Source organism: Patiria miniata, unplaced genomic scaffold (assembly GCF_015706575.1).
Source record: "Patiria miniata isolate m_02_andy unplaced genomic scaffold, ASM1570657v1 HiC_scaffold_26, whole genome shotgun sequence".
Taxonomy (NCBI): Eukaryota; Metazoa; Echinodermata; class Asteroidea; order Valvatida; family Asterinidae; genus Patiria; species Patiria miniata.
The window spans coordinates 7,940,897-7,951,301 of NW_024037065.1; positions in this window are offsets into that span (position 1 = coordinate 7,940,897).

Sequence of the window (10,405 nt, forward strand, 5' to 3'; positions counted from 1 at the left end):
TCAAAAGAACGGTGATTTGTTTATCTTGATGCAAGTGTAGTTACATTTTTGGGGGCGTTTGTCTTAGCTAGGAATTCCTTCATAAACCAAATTCCAGCCAAATTTGTCCTATGGCTTATTCTGATAAGCGACCCGCAAGAAAAGTCACAAAGTTTGTAGTTCCTGTTCCACACTCGTTTGATTTGTCTTGGTGTGCCGTGGCTGCATTGTGTACATTTGACATTGTACATGTACCTGCACCTATTGATCAATTGTGGCCAGTTATTCTGAAAAATATTGTCGGCCATTTCCTGGAGACTGTGTACCTCCCTATGCAAACACCATACGTGTACGCATCGTGTTCCATTTGAAAGTACATATGTACACTGTAGTTCATGGAGCATTGAAAATGAAAGTGAGAAAGACATGCAGCTAATTGAGCAGGCAGTTTTGGAAAATGGAAGCAATTCACGTTTTGGTTTATGTGTTTTCTGACTATAATTCATATTTTCGTTAGTTTGCTAGCCCAGGTCCAAGGCATTAGTAAAAATGGCATTTTGATAAGATGCATTTTTAGTTGGTCAGTAAATGTTTTTCTACAAGCCTCAGTGATTTACCTTTTGGGAGACAACATACATGTAGAAATGCATGTAGATGCAAATAATTTACTTTTTTCACATATTTTATTCAAAGCCATTACTTTTGGGGCTTGCACTTCTATCCAAATAGCGCAGTGGATAAATGCCATGTTTTGTACTTTGAACTTTTGACATTGTCTGGTGTGAATGATGAAAAAAAAAAAAAGCAACGTGACAGTGAAACAGCTGATACTGATGGGCTCTTGTCAATTCCAAAGTCCAGATTGGTACATGTAGTTCTGGCAATATGGAGACTCCATTTTGTCCATGCTGAAATAGAAGCTGCATTTGTATGGCGATGTACATGTACATTTCTGTTTACTTGTAAAAGATCATAGATGTCAGTACATGAGACTTGAGGGTTTGCATGGTGGACATGATCAATGAATGGGAGGTTTCGTTAAAGGGAAATTACAACATTTGCAAGCATCGAAAAATAAAACTACCAAGTTTTTACGAAATACCTTACAGGATGTTGGTAAATGACAGTCTAAAGCATGCTGTAAAATTATGGCACCTGGTGTGAAGTAATTTTCAAGTAAATGGTATTTTTGTATACATTTCCAACGGTGGTCGGCTGACCACCGTTGGAAACACCTAACTATTTTGCAACTGCTGCTCCAAACTTACCATTTTTTCTTCAGTCCAAATTTTGTTTCCTATTGGTTGCATGGTCATGAATGGGGGCAGGCCAGCTAGACTGGTTCCCTTACCGTACAATTTTCCGGCATCTATAAATTGATCCATTTAATTTTCAGTGGAGTCAGGGAACCAGACTACTTGAAAATTTTGTGTTTTTCTTGGTTTTTACAGCATTTTCGAACACAAAACTTCAAACATGTCAGTGTAACAATATTTGATCTATTATACTAACCCCTCAAATAGTTCGTTTCTCAAAATTAAAGCAAAAGCCAATGATGTACATTCCCTTTAACACCATGTGAATGATATCTCTTTGTGAGTTGTGTGGTGCTGAGAAGAACCAGTTGGTTTAACTGGATGTTTCGAACAGTATGCCCAGTTCGTCATCAGGACAGTATGACGAACAGAGCGTTGTAGTGTGGAGTGCTGTGGCCTCGTGGTCTGGAGTATTGAATTCGTGGTCTGCGGGTAATTCTGCAGGTTGTGGGTTCAAGTCCAGCCTGGGGTCATGGTGCGTGTGTCCTTGGGCAAGGCACTTTGTCACTCATTGCTTCTCTCCGGCCAGGAGTAAATGGGTACCTGTTGGGGCAGAGATGGTTATTGCGGTCGATTTAGCTGCTTTGTGCCGAAATGGCAGCATGGAGCTGTATACTCCCCAGGGAGCTGAGATGGTATTTGAAATGTTTCATTGGCCCAATGAGCAGGGTAATAAGCGCCTTGTATCCTTTGACAATTTGGCGCTCTGTAAGTCCAGTTATTCTTCTTATTATTACTATTACTGTTCAAAATGTCAAGTTTAGAACCACCCAACTCACAAAGAGATATCAATCATTCACATGGTGTTAGCGCAAACCTCCCATTCATGTCTGTACGTGTATAAGTGTACATTTCAACCTAATTTATCAACTGACCAAAATCTCAACTTTGTACACAGGAACAAGGAAATATTTAACTTCAGTACATTGTATCTTAAAACAACACAGGAGGAATGTGCTGCCACATTTGTTTGCATGTACATAAAAGCCTGACTCACTAGGGTGTGTGAAATATATTAAAGTTGTGTTCCCCATGCCTTTCAACAAATTCATTTTTTTTTAAAATAAATTTTCAAATTTTTATGCCAACAAAAACACCCCCCCCCCCTTTTGGACATCTTCAACCTTCTGAAGTTTTCAAGCAGACTGGCTCCTTTTCCAAATGTTATCAATGCTGATTGTGTGGCGGGAACAAGCATACCCAGTGACAACCAGTGTTGTAGGTCTCGAGACCGGTCTCGGTCTCGAGACCGGTCTCGAGACCACTTTTTGCTGGTCTCGGTCTCGGTCTCGGTCTCGGAAGCTGTGGTCTCGGTCTTGGTCTCGGTCTCGGTCCCCTTTGGTCTCGATATTTTGGCTGGTCTCGGGTTGAGACTGGCAATATGTAGCTTTTTACAGCTCGATCGATTACTTTGTGTTCACTTCGTTCAGTACCGTTGTTATTTAAAACATTTGCTAGCCCCTAGATCAAGCTTGTTATATATTGCGGTCGGTTTGGACTCGACTGCACGTTGGAAAGTCCCCAAAGTACATGTAAAACTGCAGCAGTACCAGTCACTGAACGATTTGGAACAAGTTCGGCATTTATCTGTTGAGTCGGCCACATAAAGCAAAGTATAAACTTGTAACAATTTATGCAATAAGGGTCAACCATTTTCGGGGATTGTGTAGTTTAGCCCACCCCTGTGGGCGTAATCACTTGCATTTTATATTCTGATAATAAATGAGGTGCTTCAAATTAGTTATATTTTCGACCCCACACAATGTTCTCTTTAATTTGGGACAGTATTTTGAAGAAAAAGTAAATTTTTCCACCTGATTTTCCAGCTTTGAACTTACACACTCTTACCAGTTACCACTCACTGTTGCCATGAGAGTGTATGATGAGACCCCATTTTCTGGCTGTACCCCATTATTCCTCAAAAATTAAAAATCCCGTTCAGAAAAAAATTAAAAATCCATATCTGGCACATTCTAGCTACCACCTCGCAACTTGTGGGTACAAGTCCACATTCTATGACAGAAATTTAAAAATTAATTCAACATTTTCTAGCTCCCATTTTTTAAAATCAAGTACACAAGTCTTGTTAGAAGTTAAGTCCTATATTTATTTTAGGAAAAAGAGGCACAATGTAAAATTAAAATTGCATCTTTAAATATAAGTTAGAAGTCATAGCTGAAACCAAGGGGGTGACTGTGGAGTTTAGGATCCGAGTTCCTATAACAGATAAAACATCTACCTTTAACTTTTTACTTTTGTCACGATTGGGTGTAGACAACATGTCAAAGCCCATATTTCTTAAGTGTAACTACTTTTTGCTCAAGTAAGGTGTCATGTATCAATTTTTCAACATTGCCACTGGTCAAAATTTTGGTCTGTATTCTTTGTGAAGAGAAAGGTTGCATTTTTCAACTATAATAACGTGTCTTGTTTTTTTTATTTCGACAATTGTTATTTATTATCAGCGGTCTCGGTCTCGGTCTCGGTCTCGGACCATATTGGTCTCGGTCTCGGTCCGCCTTGAAGGGGCTGGTCTCGGTCTCGGTCTCGAATCTTCAGGTCTCGGACTATCCGGTCTCGACTACAACACTGGTGACAACAATTATTGTCCGACAGCCAATAATCCGAAATTGTGAAATAATACTTCAATAACTATTAAAGCATGGGCCAGTTTTCTTTTTGGTCAATGTCTTATTCAAAAGTGAATAACTTTTGTTAAACTTTACTTTTGTAAACATGTTTTAGAAGGTTTAATTAATCCTTTCGAATGTAGAATTGTACTGCATTCTCGTGAATGTACTTGGAGCTTTTCATGAGCTAGAGAAAGAGATTTTCACAGGCTTGCAAAGCACAAAGCTTGCTGCGTTGGTTGTATGGCCAGCAGACCCCTAACATATAGACCGATTTCAAATTTTATTTGATAGGCCCTACCATTTATACTCGCTTCATGAAATTAATTGTAATATGATCTAACTCTAACAGGCCTGCTCTTGCATTGCTTGTTGTTTGTCATTTATTTTCAATAAAAAGACTGTGTATATGTAACTAAACTTTGTATATTTTCCGCAGATTCTAAAATTTTATTAATTTTTTTGTTTATAATTAAGAATATATTTGCATTAAATGTAGTCATTTTGACATTTTTGCTAAAATTATAATTTTAAATTGTCTGACATTGGGCATCTAACCTTTTGCTGGAGAAAAGAGTGATTGGAGAAAGGTTTGGCTTGAGACCAACACAGGCCATATTATACAGGGTGGATAAAAAAAAAATATGAAACCGAGATATTATTGCTAATTGAAACAGAAGTAGTGCACATGTGAATCAAAAGGAGATAATTATCCTCTGTTAGGGTTGAATCTCCTCTTTGAAATGGCACCCTGGTCATGTCATTACATTCACGGTTGACTGAGTAGTAACCAGTTTTATGAAAGGGTCTATTTAGACAGTTGCGCCACTTTTCAATTGTGGTTTTTGTTGTGTCAATTGTCACAGAGTGAAAGGCTATGGTTGCCAATCAAGGCAGGTGGGGAAAAAAGAGATTTCACCATGGAGAGTGGCGCAAGCCTCTAAATAGACCCTTTCATAAAATTGGTCACTGCTCAGTCAACCGTGAATGTAAGGACACGAGCAGGGTGTCATTTTAAAGAGGAGATTCAACCCTAACAGAGGCTATCTCCATTTGATTCACATTTGCCCTACTTCTGTTCCAATTATCAATAATATCTCGTTTTTTTTGGTAATCCACCCTGTTTATGTAAATATGGATTGGGTTTTTACTGACTTTGTGGGAGTTCTCCATGGAATTTTATTCCTGGAAATATATACTTTCCACCTCTTTGAGGAACATAGGATCATCCTTTTTTGGTGCATTTTTTTTTTCGTTTGAAGTAACAAAATTGCTCAAAATCAGAAGTAGGGTACGTAACAACTAAGCTGTGGAAGTTTTAGCTCAGTGACTACGTGATGAGAAACAGAATGCACATACATGCTAAATTTGTGGGTCTTGAACTGGATTCCGTTGGTAGTGCATGTAAAAGTGTGTGTCCACTGAAACACTTTTTGAAAAACATCTGTTGTGATTGTTTTCTACCAAATGATACAATTTCGGACGGAATAATTTCACAGAGTAATTAGTACCATCCCTATCAACACTTTGAGCAAGGTTTTCTCATAAAATGGGTAGGTCGGTTTCCGGGTAATTACAAATGCCCCTACATGCCTTTAAAAACAGAAACGGGGCCAATGGGCCTGCTGCTCCATACACTTTTGAGGTACCCTATCTGGAAAATAAGTGATGCATGAACATGTACCGTACATGGCCAGCATATGTTTTACATGTACACAACTGTACATGTATTGCTAATTGCCGAATAAAATGTAACAGTAGAGATCATGTATAAAATGCCCCACAGCGTACTGACTTATGAATAATTTAAATTGGGGGGATGATTCATTTGTGTGTGTCAGTGTGTGTTGAGATACAAATGTATATGCATTCCATGATTTTAAGGTTACAGTGTAAAATTGGTAGATTTGCTAATTTTCATGTGAATCAAATTACACTGATATAAATCTTCCTGACCGTCATAACGCCACTTGTACTTGTGCCACGTTGAACTGATAAATTGTGATAAAATCTCATAATTGGTTTTGTGGAGTTGTGGTGAATGGCATAGCATGCATGTTTCTCTGCAAAGTTAAAAAAAAATACATGCAGTGCCTATGGATTGTACATGTAGTTGTTAAAAGTTCAAATTGCTTTTGCTTTTGAAAGTTTTAAGTACCTATGGTCATACATGTATGAATCACAGTTGTAGAAATGAAACGAAATTTTGAAAGACAAAAACTCTTTTCTGTTCTTGAATTTTGAGAGATTTTGTTTTAACAGAGAGGCAAAAGATGACCAATTTGGCTTTATAATTTCACAGAGATACCTGATTTTGTGTCCTGCTGAAGAGCAGCCAATGAAATTGCGTATAATATTAGTACTACATGATTTGTTCTCAAGAGCAATATCAGAGACGTAAAATGTGCAAATGTTCAGTGTTCAATTTATACATGTCATATATACCACCAAGTGCAAAATGTTACAAATGGAGGAATAGGGTTTCTTAAATAAAGAAATCAGACTGCATTTGCAAAGATCTATGAGACTGTGTCAGTGGTTTTTTTTGGCCAAAGGGTCCCATTCATAGAGTGTATAGGAATTAGGGGTGCAATGCATTATATCTGTCTGAGAATCCGACATTCATGTGTGCAGAGAACCACAGTCGAACGTCTGATAATACATTTGTATTCTAACGTGCAAATTTTATGCGACCCCATGTGCCTGCCAATCAGAGTCGATCAGAAATGTGGACTAAGCTGTTGATTGGTCAATTTGGATGGCATGTTTTTTGTAATACAACAACGGGTTACCGAAGACCCAATATACAGGCATGCCCAATATACAGGCGTGTAACTTTTCTTCAGATCTGCTGGCGTCGTCGTTTTTTACTTCTCGTGAATGCTATTACAAATTGAAAAACACTGTACAAAGTCTTGTGTGGTTTTCTCTTTTTTTCCCCTCTAAATCCCCAGTTGCATGCCTGGATATAGAAGGCCCCCGCTGAACGGTTGGAATCTTGAGATCAAGACGCAGTCTTTTTTTGCATAATTAATCACCGAATCTGCTCATATCATAGATACTTGCTGTGCAAGGGGATATTGAATAGGACTTTCCACTTTGTGATCACTTTTCAGTTTCAGTTGGAGGGACACACTGTGTGTGCCTATCTGAGCTATGTAGTTGCACTGAATTGTACTAGCAAAACTTAAGAATGTGACGTACATGCAAAATAAAATAAATAAATACTCTTCACAAGGGTGCATTTGAACACTTTTAGTTAATATAGTGTGCCTGATTGTAGGATGTTATCAGTGCTCCCCATTGAAAATATGGCACGAGCCGAGCCCCCGCCCCCCCCCCCCCCCCCCCCCATTGATTTTCAGAGGCCTTAAAGTGTCCGGAGAAAATAACCGGTCTACATTTCAGCACGCCTCCCTGAAAAAAAATCTGGATCCACCCTGCTAGCCCCCCAAAAATATTGGCTCTAGAACCGCGCCTGTGCATCATGAGAGTGTATTGGTTCATTATTATGGCGCAAAGTACCGTATAAATAATTTTCTTAATGCGCGCAAACCCATAACATTTTATTTTGAGTGAGCATCAGGCATCTGTGCTTGAGCAGAAGCAGTGTGTTTGAATGTTTCTCCCATGCCTCCCCTCCAACATCTCATTTTGTTAACTTTGAGGGGGTAAATGTGCAAGGACACCCCTGAATTATCCCCCCCCCCACCCCGCCCTGTAGGAAATCATAAGAAATTGCCTCGCCAGAATCCATCATTATCATCAGGGATAAGATTATCAATTTAAAAAAAATTCTGAAAATTTGATGAAAGGTCTGAAAGATGCATTTCTTTCTATACTGATATTGCCTTTCTCTCAGATTCAGAAAGTCTGATTTCAGACAAAATTCTGAAAAATCTCATGCCTGCTTAACATTCTGGAAAAAAAATAATCCAATGAGAAGTTTGTGACCTTCCCAGGGCCATAAATAGAACACAACTTGAAAAAAAATATATCTAACACAAGCTTTTGTTGTCACAACTCACGCGATATCACAGAGAACACTTGTGCACAGATTATCACAGCTACAGGAGTCAGTTGTTGACATAGAGCAGTCTGTGACCTGGAAAATGTGAACTTTAACATTTTATGGCGTAAGCTAAATTGATTTCTAGTATGTTGATGATGTCACAGTCACACCACCAACAAAATAGGTATCGTAGTGTAATGTGCCCAAAGTTTGGTTAGATTTTGCAATTTGAATACTTATTTAGGAAAGTTTAAATTTAACTTTTTGGTAAGAGTGTAATAAGCCATTTGTGAGTGGCCTATACCCTTTGGGATTTAAATTGCTCAGAATGCCTGGCACATTTTAACTTTGAATTCTCCGGAGTCCAGACCAAAGACACTGTTGCTAATTACATGATTCGGGGCAAACTCTTGCATAGTTACGTAAGAGACGCTGAGAGCACCAATACATTGTTCACAATGGGTGAGAATGGCCCAAAGACACCAGACCATGCCGGAGCTGGGGGTTGCTAGCATAAGGCTTGCCCCAAATCACGTGATATAGTAACAGTCTCTTTGGTCGGGAGAATGCAAAGTTCAAACGTGCAAAGCAATTGATTAAGTCAGCGTTCCAAATTGTATTCAAATTTAACTTGCAAATGGCTTATTGCTGACTAGACTTGTCTTCCAAAAAGTCACATGTACGGAATACACGGACAGTGCAATTTTGTTTTAGCACGGAATCCACTTAAACACATCCAATGTAGTAGGACTTTAACAAGATCAAGAATGAATTTGAGACCACATAAACGATTGGTAATTAATCTTTAAAATGAAAAATAATTAAGCTGCTGCAAACTGCTCACTGACTTGAACGACCTGAAATATAGAAATGAAAAAGTTAGAGAGGCCTGATATATTTTGTCTTTAGTAAAGACTTCTTCAGAGGCAAATGACAACAGACATGCAGGGGACATGCACACAGACAGGGTTGGAAGGAAAAACACAAAGGAGGGAGGGGGAAGAAGGTGTACAGTCTTTAAAAGGAATAATTTTAAAACGCTTTCTTTGATGTACAGTGTTGTAAATGAGGCAAATTCTGTTACAAGTGTACTGTTCATAAAATCATGCTCAAACTATATCCATAGATCTGTATGTGTTCTACGTGGGTTAGATTTTTTTTAACACTCGACTTTTGGTGAGTAAAGACCGAGAGCTTTAAATGCCTGTCTTGTGGCATTTTCGTTCTAGCCACTGCTGTCACTGTTGAGTTAAAGGTATAGTTCATCATTTCTAATTTGTGCATTTTGTTCGTTTGCAGCAACAAACTTGCTCAATATCTAAAGAAGGGTGCTGAACAACTAATCTGATGAAGTTTCAGCTCAGCTTCAGCTGTATATTTCGAGAAAAACATTCTAGGATCTCGACTTCAAATCAAAAGTTGCTGAATCATGTTTTGAATTGGGCCTGAATTCAGCGTCCGAGACACGTTCTCACTGAGCCGATTGCAGCTACGCGATGTCGTGCACTGATCCGACGAATTATAGCAACCGTGCGCGCGTGTGCGTCGTGCCAACGCTTGCGCGTACTTCGCCGAATAAAAAAATGAACTACTAACGGAAATTTCCAACAGTGCGTCTTAAGACGCACCGTTGAAAAGGCCTTCTTTCGTTGATTTCTTCAAAATGACAGCTTGCCAGAAAGAATAATTTCACCGGGAGTTTAGTCCCCTTACTATCTTACAACCAAGTATGTTTTTCAACAATAATTACGCCAGTTACTTTTTGGATTGCTACAAATGATGGACTCTGACTTTAAAAACAAAACAAACTACAAATATAGATCAGAAAACATTAATCTATTTCAGCCCTTGATGTCACAGAGCAATTTAATGAATACAGCACACAACTGACCATACATTGTACATGTACTTTCCTCATAATGTACTGAGGATAATTTCATGTTCAGCGTCCACTGCTCTTAGCCAACATATACAGTGCACAGAATACATATATTTCGCACTGGTTGATGCAGCCTTTTTTTCCCATCCAGGCGTATTTTGGTTTGGAGAAAGCTTGTTTATTTGTCCTTACCTATCACATTGTAGATTATGTGAATATAAAATGGTGCATTCATTATAATACATTGTATTTCATGTTCAGCATCCAACTCTTAGCCAACGTAATACTGTGCGTAAAATACATACATTTCACATTGGTTGACACAGCTTTTGTACTATTTGCTGTTTGATTTAGATAAAACTTGTTGATTGGTCCTTGGCCATCTTGACCATCACACTGTCTACATTATGTGCATATTTATATAAAACAAAACTGTGATTCTGAAACCAAAAACAAATCACAGCTTTTGCACAACGCCCATCAACATATATATCAATTTCAAACAGTGGAAGAATGTCACTTATAAAAATTTGAACGTTACAAATTAACAAAGTCATACATTGCATTTTTTTGAAATATGTTATAACAA